The sequence below is a fragment of the Nicotiana tomentosiformis genome, chromosome 3, assembly GCF_000390325.3.
Source record: "Nicotiana tomentosiformis chromosome 3, ASM39032v3, whole genome shotgun sequence".
NCBI classification, from domain to species: domain Eukaryota; kingdom Viridiplantae; phylum Streptophyta; class Magnoliopsida; order Solanales; family Solanaceae; genus Nicotiana; species Nicotiana tomentosiformis.
The window spans coordinates 151,340,715-151,361,212 of NC_090814.1; the positions used below are offsets into that span (position 1 = coordinate 151,340,715).

At 30.6% G+C, this 20,498-nt stretch overlaps 1 long non-coding RNA gene across 1 annotated transcript; it reads left to right on the forward strand.

Moving 5' to 3' along the window:
- Positions 1 to 18,978: 18,978 nt before the first annotated feature.
- LOC138906914 (uncharacterized) lies at positions 18,979 to 20,155 on the forward strand. Its single transcript, XR_011414542.1, has 3 exons — positions 18,979 to 19,061; positions 19,380 to 19,479; positions 19,926 to 20,155. It is a non-coding gene; the product is annotated as an uncharacterized lncRNA (long non-coding RNA).
- Positions 20,156 to 20,498: the final 343 nt, after the last annotated feature.

Sequence of the window (20,498 nt, forward strand, 5' to 3'; positions counted from 1 at the left end):
ATAAGCTTGGTTGCCTTTGTTATTAGTCACCACTCACCAATACTCTGCTCAGTTTAGCCTTACAATTAAAAATAACCAAGAGATGCCACAAATGTAATGATGCTCTCATGTCAAAAACAAGCTGTCAGTGCTTGAAGGATATGCAAAAGGCAAGACAATACTCAATCTAATCTACTCCACATTGCGAGCAGGGGAGAGCCAAAACGGGCAAATTCTTCATTAAGTTATCAATAGGTTCCAAAGAGTTGAATTGTTGTAGGACACTTATCGTGCATGTGTAATACTCCGTCTTTTTCATCATGTTAACACTAGTTGAATCTCTTTCAATTTGTTAAATGATAGGAAGTCTGTCAGGGAGTAGTTTTCTTTTGTTTAGCTGCAATGAATCTGTAACCACAAATTAAATTGAAGGAAACGACATGCATCCTCAAATGCATGAATAAGTCTTGCTCTCCTTTTTGCCCATTGTACATAAAATGTAATAGTGACAAGACTGGAAAGACAAATGTTGTTAAAGACAGGTTTTACTTAGGTATTGTCTTTGATAATCCATTTGGTTTTTGCATTGTGTGAATGACTTGGTTGAGCAATCTGCTAAGTGCTAGTGGTGCTTCTACCAAGCAGTTCTGGTACTCTCTCAGCTTCTCATTCCTCAGTCCTGCAATGTTATGATTTGCTAATCTCAATAGTATTATTACAATTCTACTAGTGTCAATCAGCATTCTTCATTCTGTTTTCCTAGATTATAAACCGACCTGACTTGCTTCGGATTGAGACATAGTTTATAAATTACAATAGTGGATTGGAGCTTCACGAGTGACATGCTCTACTACATAAATAAAGGCAGATGCAGCTTCTGTCAATGTCTTCCTCAGATAGCAGATGAAAGCAAGTTACAAACAGGAGAAGTAGGGTTGAAACATAAATAAATGGCAGGAGATATTTTGAGGAATATTTGGTGATATTTGGTCTGCACTCTGTAGCAAGGGCAGAATGAATTAGTTTGGTGCATGTTAGGTGATTTATGCATGTTAGGTGATTTATTTTTAAGCATTAGGTAATGAACGTTATGCAATGATGAACGTTACCATCATATAACAATTAACAACGAAAGCATGTTCCAAATCTTTAGAAAAAACACTTAATATTCAACTGAGAAAGTGAATGAGGGGCCAAGCTCCACATCCCATAGTCTTCGCCACCACAATTAGATCTTTTCACTCTTAATTAAAAAATTTAGGTTCGAGTTTTAAAAATATAAAAGAATTTGGTAGAAAGTACTTTTCTCTTATAAAGAATTTTACCAAGGTAAATCTGAAATAATCGGGGCGCGGATATCAAATACCGTACCCCGAAACAAAAAAAGAGACCATACCCCTCACTAGGCAGTGGGTAGGAATCGAATTAGTGGACTGGTGGAAATGCAAAGAGAAAAGAGACAGCGGCATATTCTCTCGTCCATACAAAATAAAATGACAAGAAAAAGGTAGCAGTTTGTGGGCCGTGAATATTATTGGTAGGCCACTCAAAATGAATTGAATAAGAGTAGCATTTACTCCTATTAAAATGAGACTTGGAATGAAGATTTTAAATTTTAAATTAGGGAATGAACATGTAATTTGGCTTTTTATATAATACACCAACTTTTGTTCTTCAAAGTGACTTTTATAAAATCTATTAGTAGCAACAATTTTTGTTTTCAATCAACAGATATTGTGTTCCACATTTTCATTGTATCTTTCTTTTTTAGGTAGAATGTCCATCTTTCATAAAAAATAAAAATATTGTTATGAAATAAAGACCGTAAAGTAAAGACAAGTATAGAGAGAAACTGATATATTATTCAAATTTCAAACTTATGTACATAATGGACTGAATTCTCCTCTATTTATAGAAGAAAATAAGTTGTTGTGTAAGCTGCTTTTACAAGCTGATGTGTAAGCTGCTTCTACAAACTGCTGTCTAAGCTGCTTCTACAAACTACTGTGTAAGTTGCTACTGTACCAGATATAGATAATTTTCTAAGAGGGTAATGTTTATCCATAACGGAGTACCGAAAGGATAAGCTCATTATACCAGATATAGATAATCTTCTATTGGGGGTGATGTTTATCCATAACGGGGTACTAAAAGGATAAGTTTCTTCACGAAACTTATTTCTAATAGAGTACTAAATTGATAAACATATTTACGGCGGAGTCTCATATAGATAAGCTTCTTCAGGAAGTTTATTTACAACGGAATACTAAATGAACATTCATAATATAATATATTTATAACACTCCCCCTTGAATGTTCATTAAAAGATAATGTGCCTCATTAAAACCTTACTAGGAAAAATTTCGTGGGAAAAAAATTTTAGTGAAGGAAAAAGAATACACACATTTAGTAATACGCGTAACTAGTTGTCTCATTAAAAACCTTATAAGAAAAATCATGTGGGAAAAACCTCAGTAAGGGAAAATAGTATAGCGCGTATTTTACTCTCCTGATAAAAATCTTGTTTGAAATATTTGAGTCTCCACATTCCAATTTTGTTTACCATCTTCTCAAAAGTTGAAGTTGGCAAAGATTTAGGGAATAAATCTGTCGGATTGTCACTCGAACGGATTTGTTGCACATCAATGTCACTGTGTGTAAATAATTTTGGTGAAATGTGCTTCGTTCTATTTCCTTTTATAAATTCTCACTTTAATTGGGCTATGCATGCAACATTGTCTTCATATAAAGTTGTTGGTCTTTTATCACATTCCAAACTATATTTTCCTTGAATAAAATGAATCATTGATCTCAACCATACGCATTCCATACTTGCTTCATGAATAGCTATTATCTCAGCATGATTTGAAGAAGTAGCAACAATAGATTGCTTTGTGGAGCGCCATGATATGACAGTACCTCCACATGTAAACACGTACCCGGTTTGAGATCGAGCTTTATGTGAATTATATAAATAACCTGCATCTGCATAACCAACAAGATCTGCACTACCTTTGTTAGAATAAAATAAACCCATATCAAGTGTTCCCTTTAAATATCGCAATATATGCTTAATCCCGTTCCAATGTCTCCGTGTAGGAGAAGAGCTATATCTTGCTAGTAAATTAACAGAAAATATTATGTCAGGCCTTGTAGCATTAGCAAGATACATAAGTGCACCAATTGCACTAAGATAAGGTATTTCGAGACCAAGGAGTTCCTCATCTTCTTCTGGAGGTCGGAACAAATCCTTATTCACTTCAAGTGATCAAACAACCATTGATGTACTCAATAGGTGTGCGTTATCCATGTAAAAGTGTTTTAAGACCCTTTCTGTATAGGCAGATTGATGGATAAAGATCTCGTCTGCTAAATGTTCAATTTGCAGACCAAGACAAAGTTTTGTCTTTCCAAGATCTTTCATCTCAAATTCTTTCTTAAGATATTCAATTGCCTTTTGGAGCTCTTCTGGAGTTCCAACAAGATTTATGTCATCAACATAAACAACAAGTATAACAAATTCTGATATCATTTTCTTTATAAAAATACATGGACAAATAACATCATGTATGTAACCCTCTTTCAGCAAATATTCACTAAGGCGATTATACCACATACGCCCAGATTGCTTTAAACAATACAAAGATCTTTGTAATCTGATCGAATACATTTCCCGAAATTTTGAATTTGCTTCAGGCATTTTAAATCCTTCAGGGATTTTCATATAAATTTTATTATCAAGTGAACCGTACAGATAAGTTGTAACTACATCTATTAGATGTATTTCAAGCTTTTCATGTAGTGTTAAACTGGTGAGATATTTTAAATGTTATGGCATCCATAACTAGTGAATATGTTTTATCAAAATCGACTCCATGTCATTGTGAGAATTCTTGTGCGACAATGCGAGCTTTGTATCTTTCAATTTTATTTTTATCATTCCCTTTTCGCACAAAAATCCATTTATGACCAACTGATTTTATACCAGTAGGTGTTTGGACTACTGGTCCAAATACCTCTCTTTTAGAAAGTGCGTTCAATTCTGATTGAATTGCCTCTTGCCATTTTGGCCAATGAGATCTTTGTCGACATTCTTCAACAGATCGGGGTTCAAGCTCCTCACTATCTTGCATAATGTTAAGTGCAACAGTATATGTAAAAATATTATCCACCACTGTTTCAGATCGATTTAAATTAATTCTATCACCAGTAGAACTTATTAAAAGCTTCTCACTCACTTGAGTCTCGGGTTCATTGATATTTTCAGGAATCTTAGAACTAATCAGATCTTGGGTCTCTTCAGGAGATCCCTTCATAGTATTGTTTTGATCATTAGTCGATTTTCTTTTTTGAGGATTTTGATCCTTAGAACCCAAGGGCCTACCACACTTCAGGCGTGCTTTAGGTTCACTAGCTCCCATGCTGGTAGATGGTCCTGCTGGGACATCAATTCGAATAGGCATATTCTCTTCAGAGATAAGTGACTTATTTATCCTTTTCAAATCAGTAAATGCTTTTGGCATTTGATTTGCTATATTTTGTAAATGGATGATCTTCTGGACCTCATGATTATATATAGGGGTACGTAGATCAAAATGGGATAATGATGAAACTTTTCACACAATTTCACTTTTGATTCCCTTTTTCTCTCCCCCTAATTGTGGAAAATTTATTTCATCAAACCGACAATCTACAAATCGAGCAGTAAATACATTTCCCGTCAATGGTTCAAGATAGCGAATAATAGAGGGTGATTCAAACCCAAGATATATTCCTAATCTTCTATGTGAGCCCATCTTACTGCGATGTGGTGATGTTACTGGCACATATACATCACATCCAAAAATTCGTAGATGGGAAATATTTGGTTCATGACCAAAAACTAATTGTGACGGAGAATATTTATTATAATGTGTCGGTCTGAGACGGATAAGTGATGTTGCATGTAAGATAGCATGGCCCCAAACAGTAGTGGACAATTTTATTTTCATAAGTAGTGGTCTTGCTATCAATTGTAGGCGTTTAATAAATGTCTCTGCAAGGCCATTTTGAGTATGAACATAAGCTACAAGATGGTCAACTTTTATCCCAACTGATAGACAGTAATCATCAAAAGCTTGAGATGAGAATTCTCCAACATTATCAAAGCGAATAGCCTTTATAGAATAATCTTGGAATTGTGCCCTTAATTGAATTATTTGGGCTAATAGCTTTGCAAACTCTAGGTTGCGCTATGATAGTAGGCACACATGAGACCATCTTGAAGATGCATCTATTAGGACCATAAAATATCTAAATAACACACTTGGTGGGTGAATAGGTTCACATATATCCACTTGTATACGTTCTAAAAAGGTATGGGATTCAATGCCAACCTTCATTGGTGATGGTCTAGTGACCATTTTGCCTTGATAACAAGCATCACAAGAAAGTTCATTATTTGTAAGAATCTTCAGGTTCTTTAATGGATGCTCACTCGAATTTTCAGTAATTTGTCTCATCATTATTGATCCAGAATGGCCCAAACGGCCATGCCAAAATACAAAAATATTTGAATCAGTAAACTTCTGGTTTGCGATATAGTGCGCTTCAATTGTACTAATCTTTGAATAGTATAAGCCAGAAGATAAAGTTGGTAACTTTTCTACAATGCACTTCTGACCAGAAACATTCTTTGTAATACAGAGATATTCCATATTCATTTCATTTATCGTCTCAACATGATACCCATTTCGGCAGATATCTATAAAAGTCAACAAGTTTCTTCAGGATTTGGAGGAGAATAATGCATTGTCTATAATAAGTTTTGTTCCCTTATACAGAAATATAGTGGCTCTTCCGAACCCTTCAGTCAAACTTATATTACCAGAAATTGTTGAAACATTTGCTTTATCCTTATGCAAATAAGAAAAGTATTTCTGATCTTTGAATATGGCATGAGTTGTTCCAATATCAATTACATAAATATCTTCATGATTGATCTTTGATCCAAACATAATTTGAGAATTATCCATATTCTTCAAAATGACATAAACAAAATAAATATGATAGTAAATATCATTATCAAAGCATAACTTTTATTTATGTACAGCAATTACATAACCATACTATCTACTACAAATAACAAAAATTAAAATATTTATATTTTTACAGATTCATCACCGACCGCATGAGTTGTTTCTCCTTCCGGGAGTACAAAGTAATCAGCTACATCCAAATGCATGAAGTCTAAATTATCTTCAAAAATAAAATTTGATTCAACATTTTTCTGTGTCTTCTTCAGGGAGGCTTGATACAGCTCAACCAGGTGCTTTGGCGTATGACAAGTACATGACCAGTGCCCTTTTCCTCCACATCTATAGCATGCATTTTCTGCCTTTGCTGCTTGTACCGCTTCATGCTTTTGTTCTTTCCTTTTCCACTGCTAGTGGTGAGGAGGGTTCTTTGGTGCATTATTATTACCATGATTAGAATTTATTCCCCGACCACAGCCATGACCACGACTGGGGCCACGTCCTCTTCTACGCTTAGCTTGGTGGAAGTTTGTCTCATTCACTTCAGGGAATGGACAAGAACTAGTAGGTCGGCTTTCATGGTTTTTCATTAATAGCTCATTATGTTGCTCGGCTACAATAAGATGTGAGATAAATTCAGAATACTTTTTGAATCCCATCTCTTGATATTGCTGCTGTAAGAGCATATTCGAGGCATAAAAAGTGGTGAAAGTTTTCTCCAACATATCATGATCAGTAATATTATCACCACATAATTTCAATTGAAAAATAATTCTGAACATAGCAGAAGTATACTCACTGATAGATTTAAAATCTTGTAGCGTTAGATGAGTCCAATCATATTGTACTTGTGGAAGAACGACCATCTTCAGGTGGTCATATCTATCTTTCAAGTTATTCCACAGTATAACTGGATCTTTAACAGTGAGATATTTCATTTTCAAGCCATTATCAAGGTGATGGCGTAGGAATATCATTGCTTTGGCAAGAATTTTGGTTTGATGCTTGATTTTTGTCCTTAATGGTGTCTGCCCAACCCATCGCATTAAGATGAATTTCAGTATCAAGCACCCAAGACATGTAACTTTTGCCCGATATATCCAGGGCTACAAATTCATGTTTAGAAAGATTTGACATTATTTAGAAAAAGAAAGTTCGTACCTCTGATACTTTCAAAGTATTTGCTCGAGATGGCATAGTCTCGTGATGATACCGTGTTATAAAATAAAGATTGTAAAGTAAAGACAAGTATAGAGAGAAACTGATATATTATTCAAATTTCAAACTTATGTACATAATGAACTGAAATCTCCTCTATTTATAGAAGAAAACAAGTTGTTGTGTAAGCTGCTTCTACAAGTTGTTGTGTAAGCTGCTACTGTACCAGATATAGATAATTTTCTAAGAGGGTAATGTTTATCCATAACGGAGTACCGAAAGGATAAACTCATTGTACCAGATATAGATAATCTTCTACCGGGGGTGATGTTTATCCATAACGGGGTACTGAATGGATAAGCTTCTTCAGGATACTTATTTCTAATATAGTACTAAATAGATAAACACATTTACGGCGGAGTCTCATATAGATAAGTTCTTCAGGAAGCTTATTTACAACGGAGTACTAAATTAACATCCATAATATAATATATTTATAACAAATATATTATATTTTAATAACGCATTTATATGAGATTATTTTCTCTTTTTTATTTCACTAGTAGTCATACCCGCGCGACGCGCAGTCAATATTAAAAAATACTAATTAAATTAAATTTTGATCGTATAATAAATATAAGTTTAAAATTTGATAATAGATAGTGTTATTTTAATAAATTTCAATTGTCATCTCATTTGTCAGTACACTATACCCAATAACAAAATATCTATTAAATTAAAAAGGAGACTTAAATAGTTATCGAAAAACTTTTTTGTTTTGTATATTATTTTTATATTATCCAATATTTAGTATTATTATATTTTTAGTATAATTTTGTATTATCGTATTAATTTATTTAATATTTTTGTCTGCTACTCTCTTTTTAATACAATATAGAAGATATATATTTTGTTACTCTTAAAAAATAATTTAAATTTAAATTTTATTCTAATGTCTCAATTTTCAGTTATGTAAAATTATCAATAATATTTACTTGCTTTACTTTATTTTTTAAAAATTAATTCAAAACGTATCAACATTAAGCCACATGACAACTTAATAATAAGTCATTTGGCATTGCTCAATAAGATTTTATTATTGCGAAAATCTCCTATATTTTAATGCAAAAAAAATCAAAATTTAATTATATGTCCTAAAATTTTGGTTATAGATACATATGCAATAACTTATTTTTCCCCCTATATTTTGGCTATGCTTTAATTGAATAAAAATGAAAAATTAATTATATCTCCTAATATTTTTTTCTTTACACTAATTAAAAAAATATTATATTATTATTTTATGAAATCTTATAGCTTTCAATTGGATCTTAGGTTATAATATTGTTATAAAAATAGATGTATACTTATTTTTTATTTAAACTACTTTAAAAAATATTGTATTATTTATCCTATCCTTTTTTAATTTATTAATTTTGCTAAGTGTTTTGCTCCATGCAGTTATTTATTTATTAATATTTATAAATATTTTATTTATTTATTTTGATTTTAAAATTAGAATTTTCCTGGTGATGACACTTGCCATCCTATTCTTGAATTTTGCTAAGTATTTATTTATTTATTTTGCTTTTTAAAATTGAGATTTGTCTGGTGATGACACTTATCATCCTCTCTTTGTTTTGTATCTCCTATTATATATAGATAGATTAATTTTTAATGCAATAAAAATTAAAAATTAATTATATCTCCAAAGATATTTTCTTTGCACTAATTAAAAAAAAGTATTTTGTTATTTATTTGACGAAACGTTATAGCTTTCAATTGAAATCTTAGGTTATAAATATTGTTATAAAAATAGATGTATACTTATTTTTTCTTACACTAATTAAAAAAAGTATATATATTACTTATTTGATGCTTATAGCTTTCGATTGGATCTTAGGTTATAAATATTGTCATAAAAAATAGATGTATACTTATTTTTTCTTTACACAACTTAAAAAAATATTGTATTATTTATCATATTCATTTTAAATTTATTAATTTTGCTAAATGTTTTGCTCCATGAAGTTTTTTATTTATTAATATTGCTAAATGTTTTATTTATTTATTTTAATTTCTTAAAATTGGAATTTTTCTTGTGATGACACTTGTCATCCTATCCTTGAATTTTTCTATGTATTTATTTTGCTTTTTAAAATTGAGATTTTTCTGGTGATTGACACTTGTCATCCTCTCCTTGTTTTACAAAGAATCAATATAAAAACGTGTGATCGCATATGTTCCTTTTACTAATTACTATAAATTTATATTTCAACGAAGCATTCGATCTAAATGAAAGTCATACAATCCATGATTTTCTATAGACATTCTCTTTCAATTAATGGGAAAAAATTCACTTAATATATTTTGTATTTGCTGGAATTTGATAGCCTATTTGGTCAATTTTTTTTTTTTTGGCCAGAATTATTAATTTTTTGGCTAAATGTATTTTTTTTATTTTTAAATTGAGGTGTTTGGCCAAGCTTTAGAAGGAAAAAAAAAGTTTTTTTGAGTAGAAGCAGAAACAGTTTTTGAGAAGTGGAAAAAATAATTTTTCTCCAAAAATATTTTTTTGAAAAGCTTTTTTGAGAAAAATACACTTAGAAGCATTTTTTAAAAGTTTGGTCACACACTAATTATTGCTTAGAAGTACTTTTTAAATTAATTAGCCAAATACAAACAGGTTATCACCAAAAGTAATTTTTGAAAAGCACTTGTGAGAAAAATAGTTTTTAAAATAAATTAATTTTAGAAATTTGGTCAAACATGCTATGAATCCCGTTTCAAAGTTTTCATCTCCTTTACACCCTTTGGCGCTCCATATGGATCTATTCCGAATGATATCATATTCTATGTTTTGATCAAATTATTAAGGTGGTGTCTATTCCAGAATAGACTCTTGTGGTCCAGCCCTTTTTCGGATCTCGCATATAACGGAAGCTTAGTACACCGATTTTTTATTTTTTATTTTTTTGTCTATTCCAGAAAATGTTGAAAAATCACACCTCGACTTGTGGAATTTACCAGGAAACGGAGCGGACGGTTGGTAAGTGGATCTGTCACTATACTCTACTCATTACTCATTTAGTTGTATTTAAGTCCACATTCAGCCCCAAAAAAAAAACAAAAAAGGGTCCACGTTCAGACCCATATGTGATGCCCCACAAATACACACTAATCTAGTGTATATTGTACTAGTATTAGTATAGTCACCATGTGATTAGTTTGTTAGTTAAAAAGGGATTAGCATAATCTTGGGATCTTAAATTTAAACTTCCTCGTCACTATTGCCTGTTTGAAAATAATTGAATATACTTTCTCCTTTCAATTTATGCAATACTCTTAGTTACTTTTAAAGAGAGTTGATGTTATCGCATTGAAAAACTATCTTATTGTTATAAAATAAAAACTATAAAAGAAATAAGTTGAAAACAAGTATAGAGGGAGATTTATATTTTATTCAACTTTCAGAGTTATATTCATAATGAACTGAAAACTCCTCTATTTATAGAAGAAAGGAAGCAGCTACGAGACTTTTTAGGAAGCAGCTGCAAGGCTTTTCTTTAACTGCTTGTAAGTTGTCTGTATAAGCTGCTTGCAACCTATTTGTTTAATAAGAAGTTGCTGCAAATCATTTCATTGAGTTGCTTGCAACCTGCCTGCATCAGCTGCTTGTAAGCTGTCTGCATGAGCTGCTTGCAACCTGCATGTTTAATAAGAAGCTACTGCAAATCATTTCATTGAGTTGCTTGCAGCATGCCTGCATCAGCTGCTTGTAAATAAACATCAACATAGTACTAAATGGATAATCTTCTTCAGGAAGATTATCTATAGCGGAGTAATGAATGGACATCCACAATATAATATTTTCATAACACTCTCCCTTGGATGTTCATTAAAAGATAATGTGTCTCGTTAAAACCTTACTAGGAAAAACCTAGTAGGAAAAAATCTAGTGAAGGAAAAAGAGTACACATATTTAGTAATACACATTTCTAGCCGCCTCATTAAAAACCTTACAAGAACCCCCCCTCCCCCCCCCCCACGTGGAAAAAAATCTTAATAAGGAAAAAAGAGTACAGTGCGTATTTCACTCTCTCTGATGAAAACCTTGTTTCAAATATTTGAATCTCCGCATTCCAATCTTGTATACCATCTTCTCAAAAGTTGAAGTTGGCAAAGACTTAGTGAACAAATCTACCAGATTATCACTTGAACGGATTTGTTGCACATCAATGTCACCATTTTTCTGAAGATCATGTGTGTAGAATAATTTTGGTAAAATGTGCTTCGTTCTATCTCCTTTTATAAATCCTCCCTTTAATTGGGCTATGCATGCAATATTGTCTTCGCATAAAATTATGGATCTTTTATCACATTTCAAACCACATTTTTCTTGAATAAAATGAATCACTTATCCCAACCATACGCATTCCCTGCTTGCTTCATGAATAACTATTATCTCAGCATGATTTGAAGAAGTAGCAATAATTGATTGCTTTGTGGAGCGCCATGATATGACAGTAACTCCACATGTAAACACGTACCCGATTTGAGATCGAGCTTTATGGGGATCAAATAAATAACCTGCATTTGCATAACCAACAAGATCTGCACTACATTTGTTAGCATAAAACAAACTCATATCAAGAGTTCCCTTCAAATATCGCAAAATATGTTTAATCTCATTCCAATGTCTCCGTGTAGGAGAAGAGCTATATATTGCTAGTAAATTAACAGAAAATGCTATGCCAGGCCTTGTAGTATTAGCAAGATACATAAGTGCACCAATTGTACTAAGATAGGGTGTTTTAGGACCAAGGAGTTCCTCATCCTCTTCTGGAGGGCGGAACGGGTCCTTATTCACTTCAAGTGATCGAACAACCATTGGTGTACTTAATGGGTGCGCTTTGTCCATGTAAAAGTGTTTTAAGATATTTTCTGTATAGACAGATTGATGGGTAAAGATACCGTCTGCTAAATATTCAATTTGTAACCTAGGATAAACTTTTTCCATTTGGAGCTCTTCTGGAGTTCCTATGAGATTTATGTCATTAACATAAACAACGCGTATAACAGACTCTAATGTTGTTTTCTTTGTAAAAATGCATGGACAAATGCCATCATTTATATAACCTTCATTCATCAATTCAGTGAGGCGATTATACCACATGCGCCCTGATTATTTTAAATCATACAAAGATTTTTGTAATATGATTGAGTACATTTCTCGAGACTTTTAATTATATGTTTCAAGCATTTTAAATCCTTCGGGGTTCTTTATATAAATTTGATCAAATGAGTCATATAGGTTATGACTTGCATCTAAATGGCATGACATCTTCAAGTGTTTGGACTACAGGTCTGATCCTCACAATATTGTGTACTATATTATATCAAATATATCGTTAATGATCATTTTGTATCGGTTCGCAAGTGACATAACTTGTTGAGATCTCATCACTTTATTTATTTTCAGGTACCTGAACTTTTTCTAGAGTTTCATGAAATGTTATGTCGTGGGCTCTTCCAGAGCTTATTTCCTCCTTATTATGATCATTTTGATCATTTGCTCTGATCCTTTTCAAGTATTGTTACCTTTGGAACCGATCGGTTTACTACGCTTCATGCGTACAATAAACTTTATCCTTCAGGGACTTTAATTTTAATAGGAGCATTTGCAGCTGAAATATGATATTTAATTTTGGATCAACAAATGCTTCTGGCATTTGACTTGAATTATCTTCTAAGCGAGGATCATATTAATGATAATTCGATTCATATAGCATATTTTTCAGCTATTTTATTCCATCCCCCAAATGTTAGAAAAACTAACTCATATCCCTATTCTTCTTTGGGAAACATATCTTTGTGCATTGTGGTAGAGAAATTAATCATATACCATACATCAAAAGTTATTAGATAGTAAAGATATTTGATTTTTGATCATAAACCAATTGTGAGGGGAGAACTTAGCATATTTTGTTGGTTTGATGCATACAAGTGCTGCTGTGTGCAATTTAAAAAATCTTAGACCAACACATGAGACTTTGTTCTCATACGCAATAGTTTAACCATTAATAGGAGGTATTCAATGCTAAACTAACTTGGATATAAACCAGCATCATCAAGATGAACTATCTTGATTTCATAATCTAAAAATTATGCTCTTAATTGAGAAAGACAATTTCAAAAGTCAAACTGTATATTGACAATAAACATACATGTAATCATCTTATATATGCATCTATAAGTGGTTCACATGATGGGTGAATGAGCCCATATTCACCTTTTATATATTCCAGAATTCGGGAAATTTAGTCCTAACTTTAGCTGGTATAATCAAGTTATTATGAGAACAAGCAACACAAGAGAATTCTTGAAGAATCTTCTAGTTTTTCAGTATATGCTTATCTGAATTCTCAAATAGCTCAGTTAAAAATGGCAAATAAAAACTTCAAGTTTATCATGGCATGTGCTATCTCTTAGTAAGCTTTTGGTTTATTATGGCACAAACTTTTGCATCAGTAAACTTCTGATTTACTGTGGCTATTTTTGTATTAGTAAATTTCTGGTTTGCAGTAGCTACTTTTGTCTCAGTAAAACTTCTGATTTACTGTGACTGTTTTTGCATTAGTAAACTTCTGGTTTACCATGATACATGATATAGTATAAATTGAAGAATAAGGCGGGTCACTTCTCACATACATATTATTTTATCCCCTATGATTGTGGAAACATGAAGATTTTCAATCTTCCAATCATCTGTAGTCTCAATATGATAGTCATTTGTATTAGTAAACTTCAGGTTTACTACAACATATGTTTTGACCATAATCATATAATATGAATGACATATTTGTATATAAGCTCTTCGAGAGCCTTCATTTATTATCCACAGTCTAATATTTATCAAACACTACTGGTGTCATGTGTCTTCTAGACAAACAGTTAGATCTTCAGGAGTTGTTGTTATATTTTGTACTATCAAATATTGCTCAGACACTTCTGGTATCATGAGAGAAAATCATTATCAAATAAACAATATAAAATAATTGTTTAAGAACAAGAATACACCTCTTCATAATATTTTCCTACTTCAGGAGAAAATTTTAATTGTGTTACTTTTTCAGGAGCAAATTTCAAATACGAAATATTGAGTATATATTCTCTCAATCATATTAACTCTTCTGGAGGTGAATTGTAATATATTTACAACAAGAGCGCGTTCATATTTACGACTTTATTAATATTATCACATTCACTTCAGGGAATAGATTAATATTTATAAAAAATTCTCATCCTTCAGGAAGTCGAACATAATTATCTGAACGCGCATTAATCACATCAAATTGTGATGCTTCAACCTCTTTTAAAATATTTACTACTTTAGGAGCAAATCGAGGTGTGCATGTAATATAGAGAATATTTCTCTAGCTTATCTTTAATTGTAACCATAGAAAGCCTAAATTATCACTTCTAGTGGTCATAGGCATATACCACTTCTGGTGGTTAACAAAATTTAGTTACAATGAGATATACGAAATATAACCACTTCTGGTGGTTGTATATTTCTTGCAAACTCTACTGGAGTTTAAGTGGATCTAACAATGTTATCTACTTTGTAATCCTTTATTAAGATAATAAGGATGAAAACAAATACCAAAATAGGTACTGTATACGTAACATATAACCAAGCAAATCGATGATAATGATATTAAAATATAAGCAAAAGGCTCAAATTAAATTACGCAAATTTGGCCACTCCATATGTAAGTGATATCTACATCACTACTGCCACGAAGAAAAACTCACCACCTAAAGGATATAATCTGCCTTATGATGCTCAGAATGAACAAGATCTGACCACGGACATAAGAGTGTCGCCTTACATCGGAGATGAACACTGAAATAGAAATTAAATTCGATGTAAGTGCTCAAAATGGCAGAGTCTCGTGCTGATAACGTGTTATAAAATAAAGACTATAAAAGAAATAAGCTGAAGACAACTTTCAGAGTTATATTCATACTGAACTGAAAGCTCCTCTATTTATAGAAGAAAGGAAGCAGTTGCGAGACTTTTCAAGAAGTAACTGCAAGGCTTTTCTTTAGCTGCTTGTAAGTTGTCTGCATGAGCTGCTTGCAACCTACTTGTTTAATAAGAAGCTGCTGCAAATTATTTCATTGAGTTGCTTGCAACCTGCCTGCATTAGCTGCTTGTAAGCTGTCTGCATGAGCTGCTTGCAACCTGCATGTTTAATAAGAAGCTGCTGCAAATCATTTCATTGAGTTGCTTGCAACCTGCCCGAATCAGCTGCTTGTAGATAAACATCAACATAGTACTAAATGGATAATCTTTTTAAGGAAGATTATCTATAGCGGAGTAATGAATGGATATCCATAATATAATATTTTCATAACACTTATAAATTTTTCACACAATATAAAGTTCGAGTTATAGATTCAGATGTGATGTCGTTTTTCTATAATAATAATATTAAAAAAATACTTTTGACTATGATGTTCATATTTGTTTTCTATGCGTTAAAATTAATGTTAGATTTTGTAAATGAATCTAAAATTAAATTCCTCATAAAAAATAACAATAAATGTATTCTTCAGAAGCATCTTTTGGCGGGACCCACCTATAAGAGCATAACACTTGCCGAGAAATATCTCGGTGCCGTAGACGCACATGGCAATTAAACAAGGATTACCAGGATATTGCAATACTGTCCCCGAAACTCTAATATATCTCCTCATGACCCTATTAAGTCCTTATAATTTGGATTTAAGTCTCAAATCAAATCAAATCAAAAAACTAATTCTTAACTGCTATATCTTGCGAAAATATGAACATGAAAATATTGTCTGATATTCTTTCCCTTGTTAAAGTGGTCCAATGATTCTGTTTGAGTTTGCTAATACATTCTAACTCTTTTCTATGTGATGATATTGTCTTTATCAATCCTATTAGTTAACTTTGGACTATTATTAGGCCAATACCTCATGCATTTTCATTTATTCGTATCATTTTTATACTTTTTTTTTTATTATTTTGAAAAAAGTCCATAAATTTTTTATTCCCTCTCTATGGGTTAATCGTTGATCATTAGTTAATTCCAGAGGGTCTTACCGCTTATCTTCTATGCTATTATTTTCAAAATATACATAAATTTTCTCCAATTTACTATTTTCATGGTACTCGTGAGAGTAATTAGTGTTCATTTTTATTTGAATAAGACTAATTTTCTTCGACTTAGCCAAATATTTTCTATCTGTAACAAATCTATGAATAGGAGGCCTTTTACCAGCATTCTGGTTAAAACTATAGCTACAAATTCTTAGCTATATGTATGAAAATCGTGGCTAATACCTAACAATAGCCACAAAAATTAAAATTCCGTGGCTATTTATAATTTCATAAAAAAATTTAGCTACAAAATTAAATTGGCAAAGCTAATTTATCATTTTTGCTATATTTGCTAACTGTCGTGGCAATAATTATCTAAATAGCTACAAATTTATTGCTACAATAAAAATTTGTAGCTAATCGTATTTTTTTTTTGCCACGCATTTGAAGTTACTGTAGCAATAGCAGCTTTATAAATTATAGCCAGAGAAAATTACTTCTAACAAAATGTTATAGCTAAATAGATACTTTTGCCTCAAGTTATAAAAGCATGTGGCAATAACTAGATTAAAAGCTATAAATTTATTGCCACAACGATATTTTGTAGCTAATTGTGAGTTTTTGCCAAACGTCTGAAATTACTGTAGCAATATAATCTTTTAGCCACAAAATATTACTAGAGACAAAATGTTGTAGCTGAATAGGTATTTTTGCTTCAATTATAAAAAACTGTGGCAAAAACTAACTTAATAGCTACAAACTTATTCTGATATAACAAAATTTTGTAGCTAAACATAAATTTTTGTCACGTGTTTGAAGTTACTACAACTATAACATGTTAGCCACAATAATGATTTGAAATAAATATTGAATATAAAAACTATTTAAAAATTCAAGTTATAAGAAACCTAGAACGTCATTGGCTTAATAGCTACAATTATTTGTTATGATAAAATGATATAACCACGACAGTCAAGAGAGACAATAAACTTCCGTAGTTAGTTACATAAATTTTGTCATGCGCTTGAAGTTACCATACCAATATTATTTACCATAATAAATTAGCTGTTAAAAAAATTCATAGTTAAATAAATATTTTTGCTTTGATTACAAAATCAATATAAGAGTTTGTCCAAAAATTAGAGAAGTTTTATGAAAATAAATTTTAAATATAAAAAGTTAAATTTTTCCTACAATGTAGAAAAGTTATAAGTAAGTGCATATAATTGAAAATTTTATTAATTCTCGAATAACAAAGATTAAAATGCAAAAAAAAAAAAAAATCAATAATAGATCATGTGTACACTTACTTATGGCATCAATGCTTATCAACTAACTTCTTGACTTATTAAGCTCATACTTTATTTTATGTATATTTGGTCCTTTATTATTTTAAATAAGAATTTAGCATAACTTATTATATTTAAGCACGACTTTAATAGTTTGTAGAGATATGTATGTATGGTACTTAATTATTTTAAATAAGTACTTAAAGCAATTTCATATATCTAAGCACTTATTTTTGAAATAAGTACTAATATTCATAATAGTCTTTCAAAAACTAATTTTCCGATTATATATAAACTTAATATTATAACATGGTTAATACTTAAGTCGATAACAAAAATAACTATATTGCTATTCTTACAAAATAAGTATTACTCATAGGTTTGAATTATATTTATAAAGAACACAATTGAATATATCTAATTCATGTGTAAATAACTAATTATATAGAATTTATACAACTATAAACTCGTATCCATTACATTGTATATATAATCAAGATGATAAAAAAAAGTCATATAAATTTGGTCCTTTACTAATCTAATAATTTATTAATTATCATAAAACCCATTATCTATCGAAACAATTGAGAGTTTAATATGGTTCTCATACTAGATCATGCTTCATCTCTCTTGTGACTATAAAGTTTTATTTAAAAAATAAGAATTTAATATGTTTGATATTAAAATATATGACTCAACTAACTAGTATATTATATTTTATATTAAGTAAATTATTACTTTTAACTTTTAATATAATTTAACTAACTATGTGATCTACTTAATTAGACTTAAGTATTTAATTATCTCACATTTAAACAAATATGTTCTTGTATGTAATTATATTGATAACTAATTATATTCAATATAAATAAGCATAAAAGCTATTGATATTGTAATCCATTACAATTTTAATGACTTAATATTTATAATAAATCTAATTAAATATTAAAAATTAACAATTTCATACAATTTAAATATGAGCATATGCCAAAAATAACAATATCATAATTCAATATCAAAAAAGTATTACTACATGTGAGTTATAGTTATATTTTAAATAACTATGCAATTATAGTCATCACTAAACTAGTAGACTTAATCTTTGTTGCTAAATATTTTAATTTCTTTTTGATATTTTCTTTTTATATATTGGACTATATGATACTTGAAAATATATTTTGGAATATTATTTTTCCATGGGAATAATTAATTTATTTTATTATGTTTAATGTTAATTACATATTTTTTTTGTTTTTAAAATAATGTTCTAAACCATAGTTGTTTACATTTATTTATATTTATTAATGGTATTTGTACATAGAAATTTTAAAAAGTAAAAGAATATAAAGGATATGAAACAATTAGAATCGGAAGCCAATTGGTCAACTAAAAAGCCCCAAAACCTAGCCCTTCTTTTTCTAGCTCCAGCCGCCACACTTCCCTACTCCATCTCCTTTTGTCTTTTTCTTTATCAACCTTATTAAGGTAATTTCTTGCTTCCCAGGATCCTTTTCTATTCTTTTATTTGTCTTTTTTTCCCCTTTATTTCGATTTGAATTGTCTTAATTTGTGTGAAACAATAATACTAGTTAATTATAATAAATCAGTAGTTGACTATGTTGGAATTTAATTAAGCAATTAATTGTAATATATGTTGGTTCTCTCTTTGAATGAGATTTTTTTATTTTTATATTTTGGGATTTTTTATTTGTTGAGTTCAATCAAAAATGCACGTGTGATTTGTGCCTTTTCTCGTTCATGGTTGTCAAAAATTGGTGAAGCTAATAAATGTATTTTTGCTAGTTGTGGTTGATTCACAGGCTATTGTGCTTATGGAGCCTATTTCAAAGAACGCATACTAAATATTCGATTGACTTGAATGAACGCTCTGACTATTGCTTAGGTATGTTGTTGTTCATGTTAATATTTGTTACTTAGGTATGTTATTGTTCATGTTAATGTGTGTAGGTTTTTTTTGTTGTGGATCTATAATTCTTCCATGTAATAATAATGTAGGTTTACATATTTGTTTCTTCATTGTGATTCTGTTGAAAGAAAATTTTATGGCAAAAGATTAAATTATCTTTTGAAATATTTGGAATTTTGCTATTCCTTTTAAGCTTATTGAGAGTTTTATTATCTCATAAAATTGGTCATATTAAGCATGTTAAGGAGATATTCATAAAAATAATACTAATTAAACTATTAGAGAAATATATGAAGATTTTTTATGAGAAGTTAATCAGTAATACTTTTCTATAAAATATATGATTATTTGTACATGTTAAAAATATATGTTTGAACAGTTTGTATCCAGCTGGTGTTGATTTTCTTTATCAAAATTGACAGGCAAATATGTGAAATTAGTAGAGCTCAATTGAAAAGCTAATAGATGTTGGTCAAACTAAGGTGCAGATGAAGACAATGACAGGAAAGAAAGGGAGAAGATTGTGCAGCAATGGGTCTCAAGCAAGATTGTGCAACAATGGATCTCAACTATAGTATTAGTACTATAGTTGGTGTCGTAGATCAATTATGTACTCTAAATGTTTTGAAATTTAAAAATACAATTATGTATCAGTTGTAACTTACTTTGAAATCTAAAAAAGGTATATACATTTTTATTTTTCTAAAAAATGAAGGAAAAAAGAAGGAAGTCTTTAGCTTTCTATACATTTTTATTTTTCTCATTACATATGAGATTAAAAAGGCAAGTGGGGGTTGGGGGTTTGGGACGGGGGGGGGGGGGGGAGTAATAGGACATTGTATGTTTTTTTTTCGGTGAAATAGGACATTGTATGTAAACATTTATTCGAGCCGTGGAAACAACCTCTTGCAAAAATATAGGGTAAGGCTGTGTATAATAGACCCTTGTGGTCCGACCCTTTTCTGGACCCCGCGTATAGCGGGAACTTAGTGCAT